At 53.5% G+C, this 26,290-nt stretch overlaps 1 pseudogene; it reads right to left on the minus strand.

Moving 5' to 3' along the window:
* Positions 1 to 18,241: 18,241 nt before the first annotated feature.
* LOC149355594 (uncharacterized) lies at positions 18,242 to 26,078 on the minus strand (annotated as a pseudogene).
* Between the last annotated feature and the right edge of the window lie 212 nt (positions 26,079 to 26,290).

Here is a 26,290-nt window from a genome sequence, read left to right on the forward strand (position 1 = left end):
CTACGTGGGGAGAAAGAAGGGAAAGCTAACGGTCAATCGGCGAGCGCCCGACCTCGCGGGAGCCCGGCCCACGACTGCCTGGATTTTTCGGGGGCCGTACACTAAAATACAGGTTGTTTTAAAAGAAATCAAATATAACAAATGAATAGTAATACATATTATTTAATAAGAAGTCGCAATGCGTGCAAGAGAGTGCATTAAACAACTATTTTGACGTTTCTTTTGGTGCATGGTTCCAGCGAAGAGGACCTACTCGCCGCGGTTCCTGTGCCGACAAATAGGTTGGGGCAACCGAAAAGGAAATAAAAATAATAAGCCCCTGCCTGCATCCTGTGCCGACAAAGAATAGGTTGGGGCGACCGAAAAGGAAATAAAAATAATAAGCCCCTTGCCTGATCCTGTGCCGACAGGCCGAACGGTTCCTTTCGGCGCCGTGGCCACGCCCCGTGACGTAGACGAAAACGCGGAGCTGCCTCTGGAAGTTTTTCGTCACGCCGGACATGACGACGGTCGGCCAATGAAAAGGGGCGAAAGGAACTGGTTCCCGAACGGAACCGCAGTGGGATCTGGCCCCAGGGCGCTCGTCCATCATCGGCCTCACCCTGCTGTCGGACACCTGCCATTACTCCTGGGGAAGATCAATGGACTCCGTGGGCTCGGACCACTTCCCTATTTTCCTGAACCCTTTCTCTCGAAGGCGACGAAAGAAAAAGGTGACTCTTCTGCACGGCTGTCCTGACCCCTTCGTTCCGCTTGCTGCTTCCTCAAGATGAACTTGGCAATACCTCCGCCACCCTTCTTGTCATGCCCCGGCGTACCGGCTATTCCTTGGCTCAAATGGCGACGTGTTTTCCAGGCTTACGTTGACGCCGCCGCCAAGACCGCTACTCCGGACGACAAGAATGCGCTTCAGCTAAAACGCGTTGGGGGTAGATGGCATCAATGTTACAGCCTCATCGAGGAAGAGACGCAGGCAGGAACCGACGTGGGGACAGATGACTCCGAGGCACCGAACGTATACAAAGCGGCGCTTCAAGTGCTAGACAAGCACTTTCATGAAGACGAAAATGAATATTTCAGCCGCGTTCATTTCAAACGCAGAGTGCAGAGTCCTGCTGAGCCTGCCGAATACATTCGTGATGTCCAACGGCTCGCCAAATCTTGCAAGTTTGGCACCGCTACCGACATCATGGGGCAAGGTCAAATCCTTTGCGGCTTGCAGTCACATCAACTTCTCCGTCAGTTCATCCAACTCGGCGAGAATTTCACCATCAAGAAGGCAATGGAGATTGCTCAGGAAGAGAAACACACCGATAAAATATTGCAGCAGCTTGGCGTTCTACAAGTAGACGCCGATTCACAGCGTAGGCAGACAGAAGATGACGGACGCGACCCGTCTCGTCCTCGGCGAGACTTTCAAGGTGGCGGTCTCTACCGTCCTTGTTCCCGTCCAAGATAGGGGTCTCGTTCCCCGCCCGGATTCATTTCAAGATGGCGATCTTTCCCGGCTGCTGTTTTTGCTGTGGCTCGCCGGATCACTGGGCGAATTTTCCGGGTTGTCCTGCCAACCTGGGGCAGTTGCCAGCCCCGGGCAACTGCAGTACATGAAGGTGCGTACCCTCTATAGGTGCCAGCAATGGCTGCGAAGGTGCTTTTGAGCTTTGCTGCTCAGCTATGCACCCACCAGGCAAAACTAGTGGGCGGAGATAGCGGCTTGACGTTTGAGCTTCCCAGCTCACTGAAACGCTCCTCAGACGACTTTGAAGATGAAGAAAAGGATTCAAACGAGTCCGAAAATTCAGTGACGCGCCCCTCAAGCAATGAAGAACTGCATGTGAGCACGCATGCTCAGCGACATGAGCGTTAGGTGTTTAACAGAAAGCATGGGGACTGAGCACATCAGTCATTCGTTGTGAAGGTGCCTGTATTGAATCATTAGGTTCAGTTACACGCCTATCAGGAAAAACAAGAACTTTAGGTTGGCTGGGCACCACAGCTGGATGTAGAACTGGCGCCTGAATAGAATCCTCAGATACTATGAAGCGTAAGCGTAGCATTTTGACTGGGCACGTCATTCAGAATTCGAACGCGTACCTGATCATCTCGCCTTCCGGCTGAAGATGATTGCACTGCAGGAATGGGGATAGCTACCAAGGTAGGAATCTCGCATGAAAAGGAGTGAGATCTTTGCGGTAACAAAGGAGCATTGTCAGAGGACAGTGTATTCTGGTTACCATTATTGTTGCTCTCTGCATGCAGAAGGGCTAATTTGGAAGCATTCCAAATATTTCCATCACTCAGCTTAAATACATTATGAGATACCTTGGACAGTACTGTAAAAGGGCCTCTGTACTTAGGATGTTTCCCTGGAATGCGTACCCTTACTGTACTCCCAATCTGTATACATGGAGGCTTTGCTCCCCTCTTTACGTCCACGTGTTGATTCACGTACTGCTATCGAAGGAACACGTACTCTAGTTCTTACAACAGGAGGACTTACAGGTTTCACGTCCGGTCGCCGAGTCACCTGATGTAGTACGTAGCCTTTTACCAGACCCAAGTCCGGTGTGAAGAGATGACTGGATACCAACGGTATGTTGGGCGGAACTGCAAATGACGGAGTGACCTGAGCACACGATAGAGTTTCACCAATGATGATGAGTTTCAATGTCTTAAGAGCGTCAGGTCCCAGAAGTGATGAACGACGTTCCGTGACATAGAAGTTTACCGCAGCAGACTTATCTTGGAACTTGACGGTAGGGGAGAAAAATCTGAATTTCTTCACCACTTGCTCCGAGTAGTTCTGGATGATCAAAAGCTATTGACGTAGGCGGATATGTGAAAAGTACGTCTCGTAGTCCCGAACATTCATGAGAGAGACGACTGCCCCGGTCACCCCTATTCAGGGATCTCGTAAAGGTCATTCCCTATGCAGGGGAATTCCTGGCCCTCCTCGGCACGTGCGCCCAGAGCGCCACCGTATCCTGCTCTACCCCAGCGCAGGCCCCTGCCCTCCGACTGCTGGGCCTCTGAGCTGCCAGGAGACGCGCAGAGCGGAAGGCGGAAAAAATGTCGCTGCGTGCAGATTGGACGGCCTACCAGCGGATCGACGCTGTCTGCCGTCGCCAGACCAACCGACGTGCTCGGGAGGGCTGGGATCTTCCATTATATCCGGTCTGGCCGGCAGTCGGCTACAGCCTGGCGCCTCCTGCGCTCACTGCTGGAGCCACCAACCCCCATCCGGTCCTCGGAGCGGCTGGCCGACCACCTCTCCAAGGCAGCCCACCCGGGCTCCAGCCTCCCACTGCCCCCCCCTCCCACCCAGACATCACAGAATAGTCCTCCTGCGCCTGCGGGCGCTGTGGGTGCGGCCACGCTGTGCAACGAGCCGATCACCGCCCACGAGCTCCACAGGGCCCTCAACCGGTCCAAAAAGAAGAACGTTACAGGTGTAGACGGGCTCATGCTGCAGATGCTGCGGAACCTGGATAGCCCGGAAAAGGCTTGTCTCTTGGCCGTTTTCAACGTCATCTGGACGAACAGCACCCTACCGGCGTGTTGGACCACAGTCATCGTGGACCCCATCCTCAAGCCCCGCAAGCCATTCAGGGAGCTGTCTTCCTACCGACCAGTCACGCTGACCTCAGCTGCCTGTAAGACAATGGAGTCGGTGGCCCTCCAGCGACTCACCTGGATTTCAGGGGCCGCCAATTTCCTCCCCGAGAACCAGGCAGGGTACCGCAGGCCACGGTGCGCCGCAAACTCCATCGCGGACATAGTCTTCTCCCTCGAGGAGGTGAAGCATCATGGAGACGCCCTCCAGGGCGTCCATTCGGATTTCGACAGCCTGCTCCACAGTACCATTGAGTTGGCACTGGACGAGCTGGGGGTGACGGGAAACCTCCGATGCTTCATAACCTCCTTTCTCTCTGACCGTTCTATGCAGGTTCGGGTAGTCAGCACCCTGAGGACTCCTTGCCTCATTACCTCTGGGGTACCTCAGGGATTGGTCCTCAGCCCCTTCCTGTTCAACCTGGTCCGTCGCTAGAAGGTTCTCTGCTCTGTGTACGCGGATGATGTCGCTCCCTGGGTCCGAGCACTGAGGAGGCAGATCACCTCAGCCAGGCAGGCCCTCCAGCGTGCCCTCAGTGGGGTGCAGCGGTTCCTGGTGGCCAAGGGTCTGTCACTCTCGGCCGTCAAGTCCAAGGCCTTTTTGTCCATCCCAGGGGAGCACGAGCCACGGCTCGAATTGCTACCCTCAACATCAATAGCACTAACCTCCCTTGGAAACCCCAGGTGAAGTGCGGCCTCACCATCGACCACCGGCTCACCTGGATCCCTGCTGACAAAGCCCTCCTGTCCCACATCGATCGAGTTGGCCATGCTGCCCAATGCCTCCTCGCCCGTGGCAATGGCTGCACCTCCACCTGAGCCATCCGACTGTTCGAGGCAGCGGCCACGTCAGTCATCCTTTACGCCTTGCCTCTTGTCAACCTCCGGCCTACCTGCCTTAATCGTTTGGAACTCTCCAGCTGGATTCGTCGTCTCTTGGGAGCTCCACAGCGATCACATGTACTGGCCACCCTGGAAGAGGCGGGCGTCTACCCACTGAACCTCCTGCTCCTCCAACGAGGCCTGACACACACGTACAGGCTCTACCACGTTCCAGATGGAGGTGCCCTCCGTGGAGACACTCGGCCCTCCCTATGGGCACCCTGTCCTCCCTTCCCTCCCAACCCGACCTCCCCTGGAGGTTACTCTGGGCCTTGGAGTGACCAAACGTTGCTCCCCTGCTGCCGCACTCTGCCAGACCTCCGCAGCCTTCCTGGATGAGTGCAAAGGTTCAGCCCTCCTCTTTACTGACGGCTTGATCCTACCAGCCACGGGGCAGGCGGCGGCGGCTCTGATGGTGCCACAGTTGGAGCAGTCCCGGGCCTGCACGTTCTTCTTTCCGGGCAGCTCCACAGCAGCGGAACTGGCGGGTCTCCACCTAGGAGCTGACTTCATCCGAACCATCGACCCTCCTGTCCCCGTTGTTGTCCTGTTTGATTCCCGGCCAGCCCTCCAGTTCCTGAACAAGCCCCACATCTCCCAGACATCAACCAGCGTCCTTCGCGCCCAGCTTCACGCCCTTGAGGACGCCGGATACCAGGTGTCTCTCCACTGGGTGCCTGGACATGCCAGCATCCGGAACAACGAGGACGCCGACACCCTTGCCAAGGCCGAGCACAACGGCTGTGTACAGTTCTGTTTTTCAGATCTTAGGTTATTTTACAATTTTACTTTTTTATTACTTACTGAGAATCTATGAGATATTTCTGTGAACTTCAATTTTCTGTTTTGGAGTTTGTGATTTTCAAATCTTTCTTTCCCATTATTTACTGAAAACTTGTAAAATGTCTGAAGTTCCCTTTTCTGTTATTTTACAATGTTTCTTTTCTATCATTACAGAAAATCTGTGAATATAAATCGAGTTCAGTTGTCTGTTTTCAGCTGTCCTGTTAATTTACACATATTTTGTTGCGAAAGCAACACTACGCTAGTCGCCGAGCCATTTCGCGGAGCCGAGGAAAGGCCATACAGCGCACGCGCGAGGAGCAGTGACGTCACACGGCACACAGCTGGCGCGCCGCCGCCGTCGCTGCGCGGGTGACTCAGAGGTGCCGCCGCCGCGCTCGCCAGTTGCGCATGCGCAGTAGCGGCGCACAGCTAGCGTGCCGGGGCCGCCGGCACGCCAGCTGTGCGTAGTGACGGCACTTGCTCCTCGCGCATGCGCAGTATGGTGGGCAATGTAGCTCGACACTGTGGGCAATGTAGCTCGCAACAATATATGGCTACGCGCAGATGTTGCTTTCGCAAGCCTTCAGGTTTAACCAGAGCTAAACCACAGCCATTTTTTTATTTTTGGTTTGCAGAAAATATATTTGAAATTCGTGCAAAGTTCAGTTTCCTGGTTCTTATTCTTTTATTTTAAAGTTTTTCTTTCCGCAAAAAACACGGTTTCTATGCAAGCATTTACAGAAAGTGCACATTAAATTATAAATACGATCTTTACGTCGTTTACACCAATTAAAGAGTGAGGATGGCCAAAGGATGACTATTACAGCTGAAAGTTGCCATCTTGGCGCATGAAGAAGCTGCAATAAACGTACCAAGTTTCCATAATTCGCTGCTCGAGGGAAGTTGCCTGTACCTAATTGAACATTGTCTAAATATGAAATCTTTGTACAACACACTGATTTTCATTGGTATAGCATTTCCTGAGAACCAAAGGCCAAACAGCTTGATATGAAAGAATACTTCATCAAAAACGAACTGAAGATATGGGACCATGAGAATTAATTAAGCAGTCTGCTCCGAAACGATTTCGGAGCACAACATTTATCCGCGCAATAATAAAACAATTATGATTTTAGCAAAAAATGTCTTGTCCAAGAAAGGGTAACAGAAACAAAAAATCTAAAAGTCGTAGTCATTCAGTGGAGTTATCAGTGCAGCAACTCTTGGTGCCAGGCATGCAGTGTTCCTTTCCGCCTGTCTTTCCCACCTTCGTGTCCCTTTAGAGTTAACAGCTGCACTGACCCTGAAAAAAAGAGCCATCAGCTAAGGGTAACGACGAGCCACAACAACTAGAATTTTTTTTTTATAGTTGAAAGACAAACATAAACCGCATGTTCCAGCGAAGGCGAATCAAAATTTCGATAAATAGGCTTCTTGAGATATGAAGGCGGCTTTTGGGGCACAATAATACATGCGTTAGCGGACATTAAGAAACAGGCGAATAAATTTAGCAAGGTAGCTGCTTAACTAATTTCTGATAATTAACTTTTGAACCATAACAGTTAGGCTACTGGTTGCAATCAGACTTGTAGCCGGTCGTTAGCAATAGCTATATCAGTGTTTAGAATTTAGAAAACGCGATTACCCTCTCCGCTATGGCTCAATCAATTTTGGCGACATCGTGCCAAAGTATACACGCGCATTCGAAAAGCATGCTCGCGAAGTAACTCCTCCAGTGCACGTAACTAGTTGAAACAGCCAAATTTTTCCAAACCACAGCGCCGAGGGCAATCGCGTTTTCGAAATTATAAAAACTGGTGGCTATTACTAACGACCGACTAGAAGTCTAACTGCAACCAGTAGCCTGTTATAGTTGAAAAGTTAATTATCAGAAATCAATAAATCAATTAAGTGGCTAACTAGTTAACGTTATTTACATGTTTTCAGACGTCCGCCAACGCAGGTATTATTGTGCAGCAGGAGTCACCTTCATACCTGAAAAAGCCTATTTAAAAAAAATTTTGGTTCACCTTTCCCGAGACACCTGGTATATATTGCCCACTCGCAAAACCACTCCGACAAGGGAAAAACAAACTAAGGTGTGTAAAAAAATATGACGTCTGTGGGGACGCGCTTTATTCGTCCCCTGTTGTTCGCTTCCCCACAATGCACCCTCCTTAGCCGTGTTAGTTACTTTAACTAACAAGGGAAGGCGCCGGCGCCGTAGCGACACGAGCGCCACGGATGGCGTGTTTATTTATTTATCTCCGTATTTATCCCCCCTATTTAAAACCCCACAGGTCTCATGTATGACAGGCTATTTTCTGAGTGGTAAAAGCTAAGAAAAAAAAAGCTTTAATCTTACCTGTTCCCAGACAGAAATAAAACTCTAGATTAAAGGGGTAAAGATACCAAATTTTTAGGCTATAAAAAGCCTGCTATGGGATTTCTCTGTACGCAAGGGCACTCACAGCCAGGTGTTGGACACAACAAACGTTTAAAAAAGAATTTAATTCGGTTCCAAAGATTACAGTGACGTATGATGAGCGAGGCACAGTCGCAGCCATGAGGCATGAGTGACGAGCCACGTGAGCGCAGTTAATTGACGCACCAGCGAGCCGCATTTGCTGCGAACCGCCACTAGCTCAGTTAGTTTTTGTCAACGTATTGCCGAACTAGCCATGCTTACTGGCATTTTGCAAAGTGCTTCGCATCCTCACGCAAACCCGAAGGCGATATTAACGTGCGATCGTGCGATAAAAAAAAAAAGTCGATGTCCTCTTGGAATCAGATTCGTCAAAATCCGAGCTGCTGGGATTAGCCATGCCGTTGTTTGTTTTCATGCGCTGGTCAGCACGCGTGTGAGAAAGCAGACGATGCAGCAGTAGGTGCGTCACAACTATGTGGGCCCACGTGACCGGGCAAAGTAGTTGAGCATCCCAGATAGTGACGTCACTGTCCAACTCGGCGTTTAGAAACCGAAACCGAAAGTCATTCACCTAAAAATGCGATATTAAATTATTCATTCTGAATATATGAATCTTCGAGTGTGCATCATGCTTCCTGGAGCAATAAGAAACGTTTGAAACAAAGAACGCGCAAGCTCCTCCTAACGATACAGAAGCAAGATTCGTTTTATCGAAAACCGTACATCAGCATGAGTCGGAGGTACTGCCAGGTGGAAAGAGCATATGATGCGTCTACATTTTCATTGTTCATGAGTTTGTGGAGTTTCTTGTTATGCACGTACCATCGGAGACCGAAGTCTTTGACGCCATATTTCTTAGCGATTGCATCATTCTACTACCACATATTAAATAACTTGAGATCGACTTTCACCGCCACAAGTGAGGTTTTGATCCGGCGGGCAATAAAGTTGTCGGCTTCGTTTGTAGCTCATGCGTGCTAGGAACTTTTAGTCCCGACAGCACATGTGGCCGCATGAATGAGGGAGATTGAATGGCTAAAACAAGGTGCAACGTACTTTATCGAAACGTTAGGTATTTTCTGCCTTTCCTCTTGCTACAACAGTTTCTCAACGCAGAACCCACCCCTCTCTGATAAAAAAAGAACACCTGAGTGCCGTACCAATGCTGCGGACAACATTATTATTAACATTAAATTGTAGAATAGGGGGACCCTCTCGATTAGAGGGACCTTGGGTTATTGTCCTGCGCATGCGCACTGACGCCCCTGCCTTTCCCCAATCCTCCTCATTAATAGGGTCCCCCTATTCTATATCTCCCATAAACACAGGGGATTATCCGATCGCCCAATACTTAAATAGCTTGAATACTCTGGTAATAGACAGTTTCAGCTGTGCACAAGCAAAAGTGTTGAGAGGCGAAAGCCGAGGACACTATGCCGTGACGACTTCCGGCGGATGTGACGCCACACCGTTCCCGTGGCTATATCGACGTCTGCGCTATTTCGACCCAATTTCGACATTTTTTCCTATAATTAATGAACTCTCTACAGTCATCAAACTTGGCTTCTAGTTTCATTTTTTCCTCCTCGATCTGAAACAGCCATTGGTTTTATTTTTTTTTGTTCCCGAGTTAAAGGCGTGTGACATGCTTTGTTAACGGACCGACGACAGTATGAGCCATTAAAGGTTTTCCGCCTTAAAAACTTTCCGTAGGCAACGGGCGCACCTTACACATCCTGGAAACAACAGTTTTAGTTGAGAGTGGCTAGCGTAGCACCCGAGGAGCGCAACATACTGTGGAGCAATCTACTGTCAATAAGTTAAAGCTCATGAACTGTGTGCCGAAAAAAAATTTTTTTTCTGTTTTACTGATGGCATTAATGGATGCATTCAAATGCTTCGTTGTTTTTAAAAGAGTATATCAATTGAATCAATTGCATATGTAAATTCCAGACAAAATTCGAGGACTACTTTGCCTGGTGTCGTTGCTATGACGACGGGGTACGCCATACATAGTTAGGCTTAACAAAAAGAAATTCTGCAATTTATTAAAAAAAAACCAAGGACTATTTCTCGCCTGTATCATTACAGAAGGAGGGGGAGATGACGAAAATGAAAGCAAATACACAGGTTCGATCCCGGCCGCGGCGGCCGAATTTCGATGGAGGCGAAATTCTAGAGGCCCGTGTACTGTGCGGTGTCAGTGCCCGTTAAAGAACCACAGGTGGTCGAAATTTCCGGAGCCCTTCACTACGGCGTCCCTCACAGCCTGAATCGCTTTGGGACGTTAAACCCCCACAACCCAGCCCGCAACCATTTATAGCCAGTTATCGCGTCGAAAAATGCAGCGGTGACGCAGTGTTTGGTCCGAAGCGGGCCAGGAGAACGCCACCATGTTGTCAACGCTAACCAAGCAAGCATCGCGACGCAACGTCCGCTGGCTTGCGTAGGTGCGCAAGACGCAGGGCTTGCGCTTGCGTTCTGCACATGCGCACTATCATCCCCGCAAGCTCCTTGCGTATACGCTAAGCCTTTGCGGACGCACAGCTAAAACTCATAAATCTCATAAGTTACTGCGCTATCACAACTAGCTTTGCTTACTTTGCTCAGCGGCCTCATGGTTTATTGCTTCATCATCCCCGATGACGAAATAACTAAGGAAGGTTGGAAGCTGTGCAAAACGACGAGGACAGAAGGTGCACGTGCACGACACCACAGACAGATACAGTCGGCAGTCTGCGCACCCTGGTGTCGTGTTCGTTTCCTTGTCTTCATCCTTTTGCGCAGTTTCTAACCTCCTTCGGAAATGAACCGACCAGCCCGCAAGAACGTCGTACTAAAAATGAAATAACCAATGCAGTGCAATGGTTGACGGTGCATGAAGTTGACGAGACGCACGCATTGCTCGCTCATTCCTGCTTTTAACCCTCGTGCAACACGATTTTCTCGCTCCGTATACACCCCAGTAGCGATTTTTTGCAGGAATTGCCTGATCTCACTATAGAGCAACGACAGTAGCCAGCTTCAGCTTTAATTCTTTGACTACAATAGGACTGCTAAAATGAAAATACTAAAGGAATTGCAACATCAATTTATGGATGGGCTAATTTACTTTCTTCATCAATTTATGAATGGAGTTATTTACTTTACCGATTTGCTAGCCGCCGCCAGAGATAACCTCAGCCTTAGAAATACTGTGACGCAAGTTGTTTTTTTATATATATTTCAGCCAGGAGAAAAGCAGTAGTTGTGTGCATTAAAATATTCTTGTATTCCAGGCTGTGATCCCAGTCAGTTCTAGAAGAGGCCCGGTGCAACATGAATGTCTCACAGCGACGTACATCCCAGCAAACCAAAAACCTCTCAGAGACGTCTAGCTAGACGTCTCTGAGAGGTTTTTGGTTTGCTGGGATTATCAAATAGAATGGACGAGGTTATCCGGGACGCACGTGTGTCATGCCCGCGATACGCTTCATAATTAAACTAACGAACACTGATTCTGAGTTTTAAATTCGCGACTTGTTGCTTCCTCTAATTAAAGAAAAAAAATGTTTATGATGCCTGCGACGTCTCAGTGGATTCTCGTTGTAAAGTTACGGCGGGCATCGCTGTAAACACATGGATAAAGACACGTCCAAAGTATACCCTCCGTGCTGACTGCTGTTCACTGAATAGGCGACGCGACGGACTACGTCAGCAGAGATACGCATTCTCTCGAAGCATAAGCTTAGCCCTTAAAAAGCAGTCTCGTAACCTGTCCCCTCAATCAGCTCGTAATTCAAGCATGCTGTAAAGCATCTGCGCCATTTGCAATTCTGCACCAGCCTCCGAAGAGAATTACTGGCGACAGACGGCCCGTGCCCAACATACCAAGCATCTCATCGTCCAGTACTGTCCGTAATACGTGACATAATCTAGTTCGGTAGTTCTTATCTGGCAAACAGAGAAAACAGGTTGTTAAACATTACAATATTTAGATTATATTTCACAGCCATAGCAAAAGTCGTGTCGAATCTATTTGAGGCTGAAAGGCGCACTGAAGAGGAATCTGAACTCGTATTTTTACCGCCGGAACTCGATCTACACGTCCCGAGCGTTCTTAGAAACTTCGAATTTGACCTGTGCGGCCGATTTCCCTAATTTAAATCCGATTAAACGCCCCGGCTCCCGCCTTTCTTTTTTGAATTCCCCGCAGACGGTGGGAGGAGTCGACCAACCTTTCAGCCAGTCCCGCGGCGGCTTGCCGCTCTGCCATCGGCGTAGTGATACGTAGTGATAGGCGAAAGCAAAGTCTACGCGTATTTTTAGCTCCGTGAGCCTAATTTGCAGTTATGTAGTCTCTATTTATTCACGGAAACCTAAAAAACAAAATAAAAGCGACAGCAAAGCCGCCACGCGACTGCCTGAAAGGCACTCCATGCGTTGGTCGACTCCTCCCACCGTCTGCGGGGAATTAAAAAAAAAATTGGCTGGTAGGTTGCGAAAGCAGGTGTTTTGGATGGATGGATGGATTTATACTTAAAGCTTATGGATTTATACTGCCTATGCAGCGCTTCTAGTGGGAAGAGCGCGGCGCGCCGTTGCCCGAGGAACCGAGTTGGTAGCCCGTCTCTCGCTCCTGGTATGACGTCACGCCATAACGTCACTATACTCCGTTTCATATCGCGTGTTGCGTGGATCAGAGAAAATCGAAAAAAAATTCTCTCGGCCAAACCGCACGTTTGTTCGGGCTCAAATTTCGCAGAGAGGTTGCATTTGGCGGTCAGTTTTGTTTTATACTACATCTAGGTGGGGTACTTGCCTGATTCGGTCAGCATTATTTGGAAATCCCCATCGTCTGCGGCGACGGGAAACCAAAACCGAAAAGCTTCGTAGATAGATAGATAGATAGATAGATAGATAGATAGATAGATAGATAGACAGACAGACAGACAGACAGACAGACAGACAGACAGACAGACAGACAGACAGACAGACAGACAGATAGATAGATAGATAGATAGATAGATAGATAGATAGATAGATAGATAGATAGATAGATAGATAGATAGATAGATAGATAGATAGATAGATAGATAGATAGATAGATAGATAGATAGATAGATAGATAGATAGATAGATAGATAGATACTTGAGGCCGTACCCTTTGTAACGGGCGGGCACCACTAAAGTGAGCACCCAGACCAAAAAACAAAAAAAAAACAAAAAACGAGATGAAAGCGCACAAGAAAGGAGAGAAAAAAAAACGCAAAGTTCAAAGCAAGGAGTTCGCTCATCGAGCGCGTTCACATCCGACTCTGCGGTTTCGCGCGGTTAAGGTGGCGGTTCCACTGCCGCCATCTTGCGAGTAGTTCATATTCTGCCACCAGGCTACGACACTGATCCATCACTGAGAAAGTGTCTACCCGTCTTGCCCCCAGCGACCCGAGACTGGTTTTGGTTGAGATGTTGAGATACGTGTCCGGTCCTTTCTTGACCCGTGCACCTGTGCTGCGTGAGGGTTCTTTTGTTGCTGCGCCTGCCTTCAGAGGATTACAAACGAACCATGGCAAGCCCGGCTGCTAGTCCTCGTCGTGCGTGGGGGGAGGTGTTGGCTGGGGTAGTTCCGCATGCTTCTTTCTCTGCCTGTCCCTTGCCAAAGCCAAAGAGAGTGGGGCAAGCCGGGGCAAAGAGGGTACCGTCTTTGTCCAAACGGCGTCAGAGGTGAGGTGATCCTTGTTCGGGATAAGGATGCCAGCACGGGAACAGAGGACCGTTTCCTTCTCTCTCTTGTTTAGCCTTGGCTAAATAGCCGCAGAAAGCTGTACCGTCGATGTTACTATCTGGAGGGCCTCCTTTGAGGGAATGTGCCGTTTCGTTCTTGAGTTTTACGCGACTACAGACTTTCCTGTTTTCAATGTCGTGACATATATTATTGGGAGCAAAGAAAAAGAAAAAAATAATGCTGCCCAGCCCGCATCGCACAAGGCACAACGTCGACACAGTGGAAACTTGGGAGAGTTAGTGATAACTGTCGACATAATTGCACAGAGCAAATTAGTAAGTAAGCGAAAAGAGGAAGCGGACGCCAAAAATAAGGAAGGTGTGAAATAAAGAAAATTAATTATGTTTATGTCCCATGTATATATTTCTAGCGTTTTTTTTTTTAAGTGAACCTTATAGTTGAAATCGGTGCCTTTCTTGTGTCCTTCCTTCTGCCCTCGTCTTTTGCGCGTTCAATCACTTCGTCACTGTTGATGCATAGTAATATTAGTAGTAGTCGGAACACTCCTGGTCTAGAGTGTAACCTGCTAACTATAGCGCTGAAAAAAAAAATATTTTTTTATCAAATGATATTGCATCTATGATAAGAAAACTATAACAAAGACAGCTATACAATTTAGTCAACGCTCAGCGTATGCCTGTCCAACCTTATAAACTATGGTTGGTAAATAAAAAGGCAGAGAGAAGTGGGCAATTGTCAATTTCTGTTTACCCTTGAGATGAATCGACATTGCGCAAGAGACGTGAAATTGCTATTGAGAGGGTTAGCACCGCAGGGTGTCGGAATGTGTTTACCTCAGAAGCAAATATTCGTCGTACATGCGGCGGCACCTTGCAACCAATTCCGATCAACTTCGACGGAATTTTGCCAAGGCTCACAAAAATGCAGTATACAGATGCATACCATTCACGAGGCGGACTCGAGACTTTTTTATAGACATTGTACGAAGAAGAACGGGGGGGGGGGGGGGGGGGGGCGAGGTGTGCAGGAATGCTACCAAAAAAAAGGGATCGGCTACAAAGCGATAGTTCTGTAGGCACTTAGGGCGACCCCCTCCCCTCTCTCGTTTGGACCCTCAACTGCGTGCTCTTATTCATTTTAGACGTACGTCTTTCTTGTATCCAGTTTGAATCATTAGGTTGCTTATTCCCTCCAGAATTTTCCATCGCGTGTTGAAATGTATATCTTTCTAACCTTGCGTCGATTTGCCTCGATTTGGTTGGGTCAAAGATTGAAAAAGTGCGCCCGCGTATGTGTGGGTGTATGCGTGCGTGTCCACGCGCGCGTACCTGGAAACTGTAGGAACAGCTGCTATTTTCACACCGTCTATTGTCAGGAAACTATAGCCTCGTTTACATGAACCCGACTTCGGCGGATCGAGCCAGGAGATCGAGTTGAGCAAGGTCAGCCCAACTTGACTGCATGTTTACATGAACTCGATTTTAGCGAGTCGCGACCGGTTCAACAGCAGCGGCACCAAGCGTCGAACGGCGCAGCGGGAAAGGGCAGTGGCAGCCGGGAAGATTGCGGCATGCACGGCTGCCTCGCAGGCGCTACGGCGCAAGCGAATAACAGGTTCGCATTTATCACCCCTCCTTCCACTAACCCTACTCAGACCGGTTTACGTGCTGTCTGCTGTTGGGGTCGAGTGAGTCAACCCACCCCCTGCAGCGGAGTTGACTGGACTCGCTCCCTCGACTCCCGGACCCGACTCGTTTACATGAACCCAGTAACCGGTTTTCAGCTCAAATCCTCCACTCAACCCGTCATGTAAACACCGCTTATAACGTGCTTGTAATCATTTTCCGAGAATTCCTTTTCCTGCGGCGCTAGTCTACCCCGCCTGCAGGAGGGGCGCGCAGCAAGGGGAGGGGGCGGTCCTTTGTGCCAGTTCCCGAAAAGGGGACTTCTCAGCACTATAGTCGGTTACAACAAAAGAACGAAGCGGCACACGCAACTCAGACCGAGCTCTCCAGCCAATCACGTCGATTTGTGTGGCTGTGCATGCAGCCAAGTCTGCGAAAGAGAACGAAGGAGTCGGCGCTTTGTCCCCGTGTCGCCGACGGTGGATGTCCTTTGTTCGGGATAAGGCTAAAAGAATAATAACGCAAAAAGAAAGGAAGAGATTTTGCTGCCCCGGCATCCGCCATCGTCTCTAGGAGCACCTGAGCAGGAGCAGGGGAAAAGACAGGGAGAAAGGCGAAGGTACTAGTAGGTGTGGTGCCCCCGTTAATTGTCTCAGCTGCACTGGCCACTAAAGAGGGAGGGGGGGGGAGAGGGCTGGGCTGCTCACCTTTCGCATAGATCCGCGCGAGAGCGTCTTTTTCGCAAAAGCGCTGAATGCTACAGGTGGGGTCATATTCGGCAACAGACGGTCGTGGCAGCTTCAGTCTCCACTGCTGTCGCGGCGCACCTGTGGTGACCGAACAGAAAACTGTTCGGTCGACGCGCTTGGCTGGGCGGTCTCCTTTGATGGGCATGTGCTGCTTCGTTCTTGAGTTGTACCCGACTTATATACCACATGGATTCATTTCAGCGGTGGAACATGGCGCCCTCTGAACCACGGCATTCGTTTGAAAGAAGTGCGAGTCTAGTTCAGTAAAACTGCACCTGCTCCATGGTTAGTGCTGAAATAGTGCAGCTGCAGCCGCCATGGAAGCAGATGATGGTTTGCGGGTTGTGATAAACGGCGGAGACTCAAGTAACTTTCACTCGTCGACAAGCTAGAACGCTGCTCGAGTTCTCCAAAGAAACGGATCGAGGCTGGTTCATGGCAACATGTTATTGTGATCTGCGGTTTGCACATTTCTTCATGAGATACGAGAGGTTGGCTGCCGCTGATGTAGGCTGTAAACAGCTGGCTCCAATTCATTGGCATCGCAAAGGCTAGCGACGACCAGGCCTGCACTCGACCATCCGTTTTGGAAGCAGACAGTGCCAAACTGCGCTCAAAGTGCCGGAACTAGCGGTACACACCCGCCGCACCGCCGCTGCCGCAGAACTTTGCCGAACTGGTGCATTGAGTGCAGGCGAATCGAGCGCTCTCCAACTTCCCCTCCACAGCGCTAGCCGGAACAACGAACAACCGGCAGCACGAAGCGAAAGCCTGTCTTCCCTTCCCTTTCCTGTCGCTTTAGCAATGCCAAAGCTGTCCTCGAAAAATAATACGACGCCCAGAATGCGTTTCGTAGCGTCAGGTGAAAAAAATTGGCAGTGGCTTAGCTCTGCTATGCCTGGATATACGTAGCGTCAAGTGATCCGGTGTTTCGGCCGCACGTTTCGCCTTGGCTGCTCGACGGCAAACTGCCAGGCGACAACCTCGGGATCGGAAGAATTTACATTTTCCAGTCTTCTGCGCCGTTTGGCAGCGGCTCGACTCTCCTTAGCTTACCAGAGCTTACATGTTGAGCGCGACCGTCATTTCTCCGCGCACCCTCCTCGCGCATGCGCAGTAGCGCGCGGCGCAACTGTCGTAAACACGAGGTCACGCGTCGGAGAGGAGCGCACGCCGGCGGCGCCGGCAGCGAGGAGCTCGCACCGGCGGACCTGCGCCTCTCGTGACGTCACGCGGTTCTCGCGCTGCGCATAACAGGCGGCGCACACTCGCGCAAAACTCGGCTCTGACCCGCGTAGTGTGGCTTTACTAGCTTTACGCTACAAAACAATCCAGCAAAGCAATATGGCGGAAATCTGCTTGGAAGTTCGACACACACTACATAGGCAAAATCGAGGGAAACGTGCGAACATCGTAGAGGTATCGTTCCCTCTCGTGAACACCTCCTGATTGTAAATGTTTAGCAGCGCCACACTCGTTATTTTTTTGAACTGTGATTATTTAGTACACGTGCATGTGTGTAGATGGCGCTACTTACTAAATTTATCTACATTTATCGCATGTCGCTGCGTTATTGCTACTATTGTTTGTATTCTGTGGACTTTGTTCTTGGCAATTGTTACAAGTTGATTAAAGGAATGAGAGACCGACATTTTAAGAGTATATTTGCCAGAAAAAAAGAAGCCGCGGAACGTTTCAAGAGCTTGTGTCCTTCATGAGGAGAACAAAAAAGGTAGCTAAAATCAACTAGACATTGCGCATTCCCCAAAAGCCGTAGAGTAAAGGCGATGCTTAGCCGCGTAGAGCGAAGTATTAAGTTTCTTCACGCAAAATATCAAAACTGCCACGCGCTGGTTACCTGAACAATTTTGCATTCCGTTTTTAACTATTTCGAAAAAACGCTAATTTTGATCAGGAATAACTTTTAAACTAAACAAGGCAGACGGATGAAATTTTCAGAATGGAAGGGCGATTAGACGATCTCAAACTGTACAAAAAGGCGCCGCAATGCAATGCATATCCCAAAAGTTATTGCAGATTACATTGTTCTGTTTTCTATGCTTTTCAAACATGTGTGGCTAATAAACTAATCTATACACGTACTTCTAAATGCTTAAATATGTTGATTAGCATCCGATCTCAAAGTATCTCGAAAGATATTTCTCTAGGTGCAAGAGGTTTTTCACAATTTTGCATTTCCTGAGACAAGTTGAGCTCAACTGCCAGTTTTCATCTTTGCGTTTTCTTTTACAGTTGAAACAAATTTGCAGCTACCGTTAAACAAAATGCATCTTTTGAAAGCAGAGAAAAGTAGCTTTTCGGAGATATCTGAACCATATTTATGAAGCGAAGGAGCGAGGTACAGTCGACGTACAAATATCACCAAAAATGGTTCCCGCTCACCGTCAGAGTGGGACCGCCACCTGCGCCACCAAAGAGTCAGTCGACGCTTGGTTCGCAGCACACCCTCGCTCTCGTGCTTGGAGTTGTCTCCCTCGTCGTCCACCGCAGCATCGTGAAAGCCGAGCGCCTGAGGGAATGTGGTGCCCTCTGTCGGCATCGGATGGAGTCTCTGGCACGACATCACCAGGTGCTCGATGGTCTCCTCCGCATCGCCACACGCTCGGCATAGTGCTGCCTGTGCTTCTGATGTTGCATCGAAGCGACGGCGGTACACCAGTGTCCGCAGCGCTCCGGCCCGGGCCTCAAACAGCAATGTGCTACCCAGGCCGTTGTCAAAGATCTTTTCGGGTCCGATGCTGTTCTTGCACTGGCGGTACACAGCCAGTGTCGGTTTTTCGGCGAGCGCCTGCAGCCACTGCTTATTCTCCAGTTCTTGGACCCGTCTTCTTGCCTCCTGTTTCCACGCCGTTGGTGATTCGGCATTTATGGGTGTCTGGAAAAGGCCATACTTGCCTTCTATCCAGTGGAGGCCCTTCACCCATGTAGTGCGTAGGCATGTCGCAGCGAGGTATTCAAAGACCCGCCTTGCCCATCGGTCGCGGCTCATGAACTGGAGTCGACCGCGGTACTCTAGCTTGCTGCATGCCTCCCTTGCCTCAACACTAGACCATCCAAGGTCGCCTTGGATGGCTGCATTGGCCACCCGTCCATGACAACCGACTGCAGTGCGGCCGACCTCTGTCTGTCTGCGCTCTAGCCAATTCCTGGTGGTTGGTGGGAGGCAGACCACCGCGTTGGCGAACGTGAGTCCTGGTACGTGCGCGAGCTTCCAGAGGTCGCGGTCCATAGCGTACTGATGGCACCCCCACAGGCACCGACGTCTGAGGATGCATTGCGCTCGGAGTGCAGACTGACGGACCTTGGCCTCGTGCAGCCTGAACATGTCAGTCTCAGCGCACAAATTTATGCTTTGTACGATGTGTCGACTGTCAGGGGCTCTTCGTTCAACGTCAGCAACAGCTGATCAGTCGCCTCGCCCGCCAGCTGAACAACCATGCATTTTCGTTGGTTGAACTTGAGTCCAAGGCTTCGCAGCTCCACGGCACAAACGTCTAGCATTTTCTGTACATCCTGTGGTGTTTCTCCCGTAATTACTATGTCATCAGCAAAGGCAAGACCCGGCAGTCGGCTGGAGTTGTCAATTCCTCTGGTGCTGTATTTAAGGCCAAATCCCAGGTTTGCCTGCAGGAGTGCCTTTTCCAGTCCGCACACATACAGCAGAGAAATGGTTCTGACCTTTGACCGAGTCGGACGTGTTTTTTGACGCTCCTTCGACTTCGGCCGGGCCTAGCTACGCCGTGCAGCAACCGGGTTGGGCCCGCATCGCCTGCACGTACGACCCGCAGGCAACGGACCTGGACCTAGGATAACGACCTCCCGTGGCCCCCCGGCCATGGAGCCCCACCAGGAGGCCCGCGGCCGCGGAATACGCAAGCCTAGGACTGTGCCGGACGGACCTCGTTCGCAGAGCGCACGCCGCGACCGGTCTATCGATTCATCTCCGCTGCTAGAGAGATGGATAGAGTGCGTGCAACGCGCAACACAGCGCGCTGCCCTGACTCCGGAGACGGCGAAGGCAACGCTACGCACCTTGGCCCTTCCGCCACGTGCTGCTGCGATGGCGGCGCGCGCGGACCAACACGTGGGAGCCGCCATTGCCAGCCCGGTCCTGCAGCCACCACTCGGCGGCGGCGACATTCCAGAAACGGTGGAAGCAGCTGTAGGAGAGCCAGAGGGGGACGACGCCATGGATCAAAGCACCCATCGCAAGCGGCGCCGTTCCACCCACTCTGAAGAGGGGGAGGGGAACAAAGGCAGCGGGGGCGAGGAATCTGCTGCTAAGCGCGAAGCGCTGCAGCTAACTGCACCTGTCTCACCTCCCCCTCCGCGTCCTGAGGGAGCGACCACAGGACAAAGAGCCAGGGAGGTGACAGCCGACAATGGCGTGTCTGCCAGTGCTGGCTGCTTTCCCCCTGCTCTCGCCGGAACGCAAGCCCCCACCCTGAGGGACCAGCTGCCGGTGACGACATCGGCTGACGCGGCGCAGAAGCCAGCAAACCCAGCACGTGACCCAGAGGCCGCAGCTGCGGCTCTCAGACGGAGCGCGGCGCACGCTGCCAGCGTGCCTGACAACAACGAACGCCACGCCCCCCCGGCATCCTCATGCTCACTGGAGACCGCCAGCCTGATCCCCTGGCGCCAGGCTTCAACCCGAGCACAGCGAAGGCGTAACGCTGCCCTGCAGAGAGCTGCTGCTGCTGTGGCGGTCCATGAGGAGCTCCACTGGACAGTCCTGTTCCGGCCAGCGGAACGCGGCGTGGCCATAAGCAGGGAACAGGGCTGGGAGATTGCTGAGGAGCTGGGCCCGCGCCCTGGCGTGCTGGCGGTTCGCGTTAACACGCGGCGGAACGTCGTGGCGGTGGACATCGGCTGCGCAGCTACCTTCGGCTCGCTTCTGGCCACGACTGTCATCCGTGGCCTGGCTGTGTGCGCCAGGGAGCCAGCTCCTCGCAACCAGTCCAGTGGGCTCGTGTTCGGCGTGGACGCGCGCCGCTCAGCGGACCAGCTGCTTGCCGCAGTGGAGTCGGCGGTGGCAGTGACGTCGGCGTCGCTGTCGGGAAGCACGCTGCTTCTCCGATTTGCGGCGCCGATCCCGCCGCCGCATGTGTTCATTTACAGGCGGCGCCTCGCTGTCCGGCCCTGCCGCCCGCGCCCACTGCAGTGTTCCCGCTGTTCCAGCCTGGGCCATGCCACCGAGGCCTGCAGAGCTGCTGCCCGCTGTGCCCGCTGCGGTGCGCCACACGACACTGGAGCGTGCACCAGCGGAAAATCGCGCTGCTCAAATTGCGGCGGTCGACACCCTGCCACGGACCCTTCATGCCCCCACTGGCAACGAGAGAGGCATGTCGCCACGATTTTGGCTTCGTCAGAGGTGCCTCTCTCACGACGGGCCGTGCGCGCGGTTGTACGCGAAGAAACGGCTCCGCAGGCTGCACAGCAGCAACCAAGCAAGCGCAGCTATGCGCAGGTTGCGGGCCACAGCAAGCAGCAGCAGCAGCCTTCTCAGCAGCTCCGGCCTCAGAAGCAGCGGGGGCAGCATCCCAAGCAGCAGGCCGGTTCCCGCACCGCACCAGTGAGGCCCGCACCGACTACCTCCGGTGGCTCCCCTCTGGACGCACGCGACGCCTTAATCGAGCGCCTGCAGGCCGCGCTGCGAGCACTAAGCGTGCTCCTGCCAGAGGGCTCCGAGGGTCGCCGCATCTGTGAGGAAGCGACAGGCCCTCCTGCACTAAACAGCCAACAACATGGCTAGTCGCCGGGCAGTACCCCGCATTCCCACAGTCCTGCAATGGAACGTCCGCTCCCTTGCAGCGCGATACGCTGAGCTCCGCTCACGCATAACATCCGAACAACCAGAGGTGATCGCGCTGCAGGAAACTTATGTCCGGCTGCGGGATGGGGAGCCCCAAAGGCGGCTGCCCGGCTACATCGGTTACCATTCACCAACGAAGTGTGAGGAGGAGTCATGTGCATCGATCCCCTGCGGCGACCCAGCCCATCGACCCGGGAAATCGCGGGCCTCCATTTATGTGCGACGCGACGTCCAGCACGCGCTCGTCGGCACGGCGGCGGCGACGAGTGACGTTCAGGAGTGCGTGGCAGTGACAGTGCGCGTCGGGGGTGTTGACACATCAGTGGCCAGTGTTTATGTGCGCCCAGCTGTGGCGTGGAACGCGCTGTGTTTTCGTGCAGTGTCGTCGTGTTGTGCCCCGCGCCAGCTCATAGTTGGAGACTTCAACGCCCATCATTGTGCGTGGGGCAGTGCGCGCAACGACCGGCGCGGCAACGACCTGCATGACACAGCAACGCAGCTGGGACTCACTCCCCTCAACACTGGCCAGCCCACCTTCCGACGGCGTGGATCGTCAGGCTCCTGCATCGACGTTGCGTTCGCGTCCAGCGGCATCGAGGCGACCTGGCGTCGTGCACCATCACTCTGGGGCTCGGATCACTTCTCCATCACCATAGAGCCCACTGCTAAAGAGGCGCGCCCCATGCGTACGTACGCAATCGTGAATTGGGGCCACTTCCGCCAAGAGGTGGACGCCGCCGCTGCGTCCGGCGCCGATTACTTCACCAGTCTTGTCCGGAGCGCCCTCGCAGCCACGCGTCGCGCAGAGGTGCGGGCAGGTCAGCCAACACCCGACAATAAGCTGCTCGATCTGCGCGACAAAAGGGACAAGGCGGAGCGCAGGGCGCGACGGACGGACAAGCCAGAATACTGGGCGGTCTACAATCGGCTGGACGCAGCGGCAAGGCGTCACTCCAACAAGCTTTATCGACGGCAGTGGGCTTCTCTCTGCAACACGATGGAGAAGGATCGCAGCTCGCGGCGGCTCTTCACCACCCTGCGGCGCATCACTACACCTCAGGCGAACCCTCAGCCCCTGGCCGCTCTCGCCATCTCGAGCGGCCAAACAAACCAACAGCTGGATGAGCAGTTCGCTGACCGATTTGCGCCACAGCGTCCCGCGAGCAGTGCAGTGACGACATCGGGCCCCAGTTTTGACGCCAGGTACTCTTCCCCCGCCCCGGATGACGGCCCGTGCAACGCGCTCTTCACAGCGGCGGAACTGAACGACGCGCTGCACCACTGCACCCGCCGCTCATCGCCCGGGCCAGACGGGGTTACGTACCAGATGCTGCGCAACCTGGACGCGGAACAACGTCAAGTCCTCCTGCGGCAGCTCAACCTGGTGTGGGAACGCGGGGTGCTACCTGAGGAGTGGCGCACAGCGGTCGTCTGCCCGATACCGAAGCCAGGCCGCCCACCCACGGAGCTCAGCGGATACCGGCCAGTGGCGCTAACGTCGGCGGCATGCAAGCTGATGGAGCATATGGCGCTCCAACGCCTGCATGCGCGGGCCGCGGAGGCAGACTTGTTCGACGAGCGTCAGACAGGGTTTCGCGGGATGCGCTGCGCGGCAGATTCAATCGCGGACGTTGTCTCCGCACTCGAGCACGCCGTGGCGGCGCGGCAGGTAGCACTGCTCTTGCTGCTCGACGTGTCGAGTGCGTTTGACAACGTCCACCGTGCGGTAATTCTCGCGAGGCTGGAAGAGGCGGGCGTGGCCGGTCGTCTGTTGCGTTATGTGCAGGGGTTCCTCAACGCGCGCACTATTCGCGTGCGCGTGGGAGCGGCTCTCTCTCAGCCCCGCCCGGTGGATCTAGGCGTGCCGCAGGGGTCGGTGTTGTCCCCGTTCCTCTTCAATGTGGCGATGTCGGCGGTGCCGGGCTGTCTGCCCACAGGCAACCGGCACCGCGTGTACATCTCCATATACACGGACGACATCGCTCTGTGGTGCTTGGGACCTCCGGGCGAGGCTTCCCGCGTGAGAGACTGCCTCCAGGGGTCCCTTGACGCTATCGGCGACCGGTTGCGGGGCCTCGGCCTGGCGCTTTGCGCGGAGAAGACTGCAGCCATGGCCTGCGCAGCTCGCAGATGCGCCCGCCTGGCGCCGCTGACGTTGGCTGGGACGCCGCTGCCGTGGAAGAGCTCCGTGCGGTACCTCGGCCTGGAAATCGACCAGCGCCTCTCCTTCCGCCCCGCGGCGACCAGGGCCTGCCAGCAGTTGAAGAGGACTACAGCCGCTGTGCACAAGCTCACCGCCCGGGGCCAGGGGATTTCTCAGCAGGCTGCGCTGCGCCTCTACAACGCCGCAGCCTTAGGGGCGATACTCTACGCGCTGCCCCTCGTCACGGTGCGCAAACCATCATGGAAGGCACTGGAGGTGCAGCATCGCAAAGCGCTGCGGACCTGCCTCGGTCTACCCGGAAACTCGCAATGCGAGGCGACACTGGCCGAGGCGGGCGCGTGGCCGCTGCAGCTACAGGCCACGCAGCGCTCGCTGCACCACATTGACCGCCTTCACCGCGCACCAGACGGCGCGGAACTCCTGCAGCGCCTTCGTCACTACCCGCGCTCAAGAATGGGCGCGGCACTGCAGGAATATGACCAGCTGACGCGCGCCACGCCCCCCTACGGCCTCTGCTCCCCCTGGCCCCTCACGACGGAGGTACAGCGAGAGATCGTCGGCATCGCGGGAAAACGCAGCACACCATTATGTGCAGTGCAGCAGCTAGCCGGAGCCGTCATCTACGAGCAACTGCGCGACCATCTGCTTGTGTTCACTGACGGCTCCGTGGTGAGCGAAAACTGCTCGCTCGCCGCAGCGGCCACCATCCCCGCCCTGCAGCTGCACCGCCAGCAAAGAGTGGCTTACCTGGGCTCTTCGACCACGGCGGAGCTACTGGGTCTTCGCCTGGGCTTGGACCTGGTGCTCACCCTTACTCCGCCGCCACCCAGGTGTGCTCTGCTGTGTGATTCCCGTGCCGCCCTCAGCCGCCTGCAGACTCCCGCCCGTGGCACCCCGTTGCTGTGCGCGTTACGCGAGCGCATTGAGCGCCTCGCGGAGCGCAGATGCAGTATTCGCGTGCAGTGGGTGCCCGGTCACTGCGGCATCCGCGGCAACGAGCAAGCCGACGAGCTCGCCACCGCCGCACATCAGCTTCCTCCCAGCGACGAGCCGCTCGCCCTGGAAGACGTGCGTGCGGTGATCTACGACCACCTCCGTCAGCAACACCCGGACCCTCGCATCGCGCGAGGAGAGCGCATTTCTCTCGTCGGCGCGCGCTCACTGTCGCGCCTCCAGCGGGCGTTGATCATCCGAGTGCGCGTCGGCTGCGTGTGGCCCGGGGAAAGACGGGTGCGCCACGGACTTTCGTCGAGCGACGCGTGCGCTGAATGCGGCGCAGTGGAGACAATGGAGCACATGCTCCTTCGCTGTACCGCTTCTGCAGTGCCGCGTCGCGAGATGCTCGCGGCCTACAGGGCGCTGGGAATCATCCCGGACAGTCTCGAAGCGCTCCTGTGGCCGCGCGGCAGTGCGCGCACCCGTGACAGAACAATGGTGAGCCTCTGTGCGTTCATCGAGCAGGCGGACTTGACTCCCCGCTTGCTCTACGCCAGGTAGTGCACGCGTGACACGAACGCTCCGTGGGTGCTACCTCGGACGGTATACGCGGCCGGGCGCCCCACCCCGGCCGCTAGTGCAGTGTGCCGCGCGCGCGATTAATCCGAGACAGGACGCTACGTGCGCGCGGCTATGTACTACATACAGTTTACTTCTTGTGTAAGTGATTGTGCGCAGTGGCCGCTCGCGCGCACTTATTTTCGGACAATGCTTGGACATTAGCGCGCGAGCGGCGCGAACTTGATTACTTTTGTATTTTGTAAATAGTGTACAAAGCTCTACCCTGTCCTTTCTCGCTGTCGCTCCCCTCTATACTTCTCCTCACTATCCTCTTCCTTTCCCTTTCGTTTCCGCCGGCTGCAGCTCGGGTGCTTAAGATATTAGATAGCAATTGCCGCGGCCGGCAACACTCTTTTGCTTCACTTTTTATTTTTTAAATAAACCACTGCCACCACCACCATACAGCAGGTAGAGGAGGGGAGACAATGGGTATCCCTGCCGAATCCCTTTGCGCACGCAGACCCACTCCGATTGCACATTGCCAAAGGCTGTGACTGCATTTTCGCGGTACAACCTCTTTATCGTATCGAGGAGTGGAGGTGCCACCCCCAGAGTACCAAGGCGGTGGAAGAGAGCTTCGTGCGGAACGTTGTCATATGCCTTTTCGACATCCAGAAAGCAGCAGATGAGACTGCTGCCCTCCTTCCTGGCGATGTCAGCATTGGTACCCGTGGCACCATCTCGTACCGACTGGAGAAACCCAGCTGTGCTAAATTGGTGAGCAAATTATCTTTGCTTGGTGCTATCTGCTACGAAGCAGCGCAAGACATCACCGAAAATGCGGTCGTGCAGCGATCAAGAGAAGGCCATGGCCGTGACTTGGCTATGCGAGTCCAAGCCCTCCTACGCCGCCCTCCCCGGTAAAGGGCTCGTTTTTCCGGTAAGTGCAAGATGGCGCCACGGATACCAGTTCTGCGAAGCCTTTC

Source organism: Amblyomma mixtum, chromosome 3 (assembly GCF_055824585.1).
Source record: "Amblyomma mixtum isolate Tamu chromosome 3, ASM5582458v1, whole genome shotgun sequence".
Taxonomy (NCBI): Eukaryota; Metazoa; Arthropoda; class Arachnida; order Ixodida; family Ixodidae; genus Amblyomma; species Amblyomma mixtum.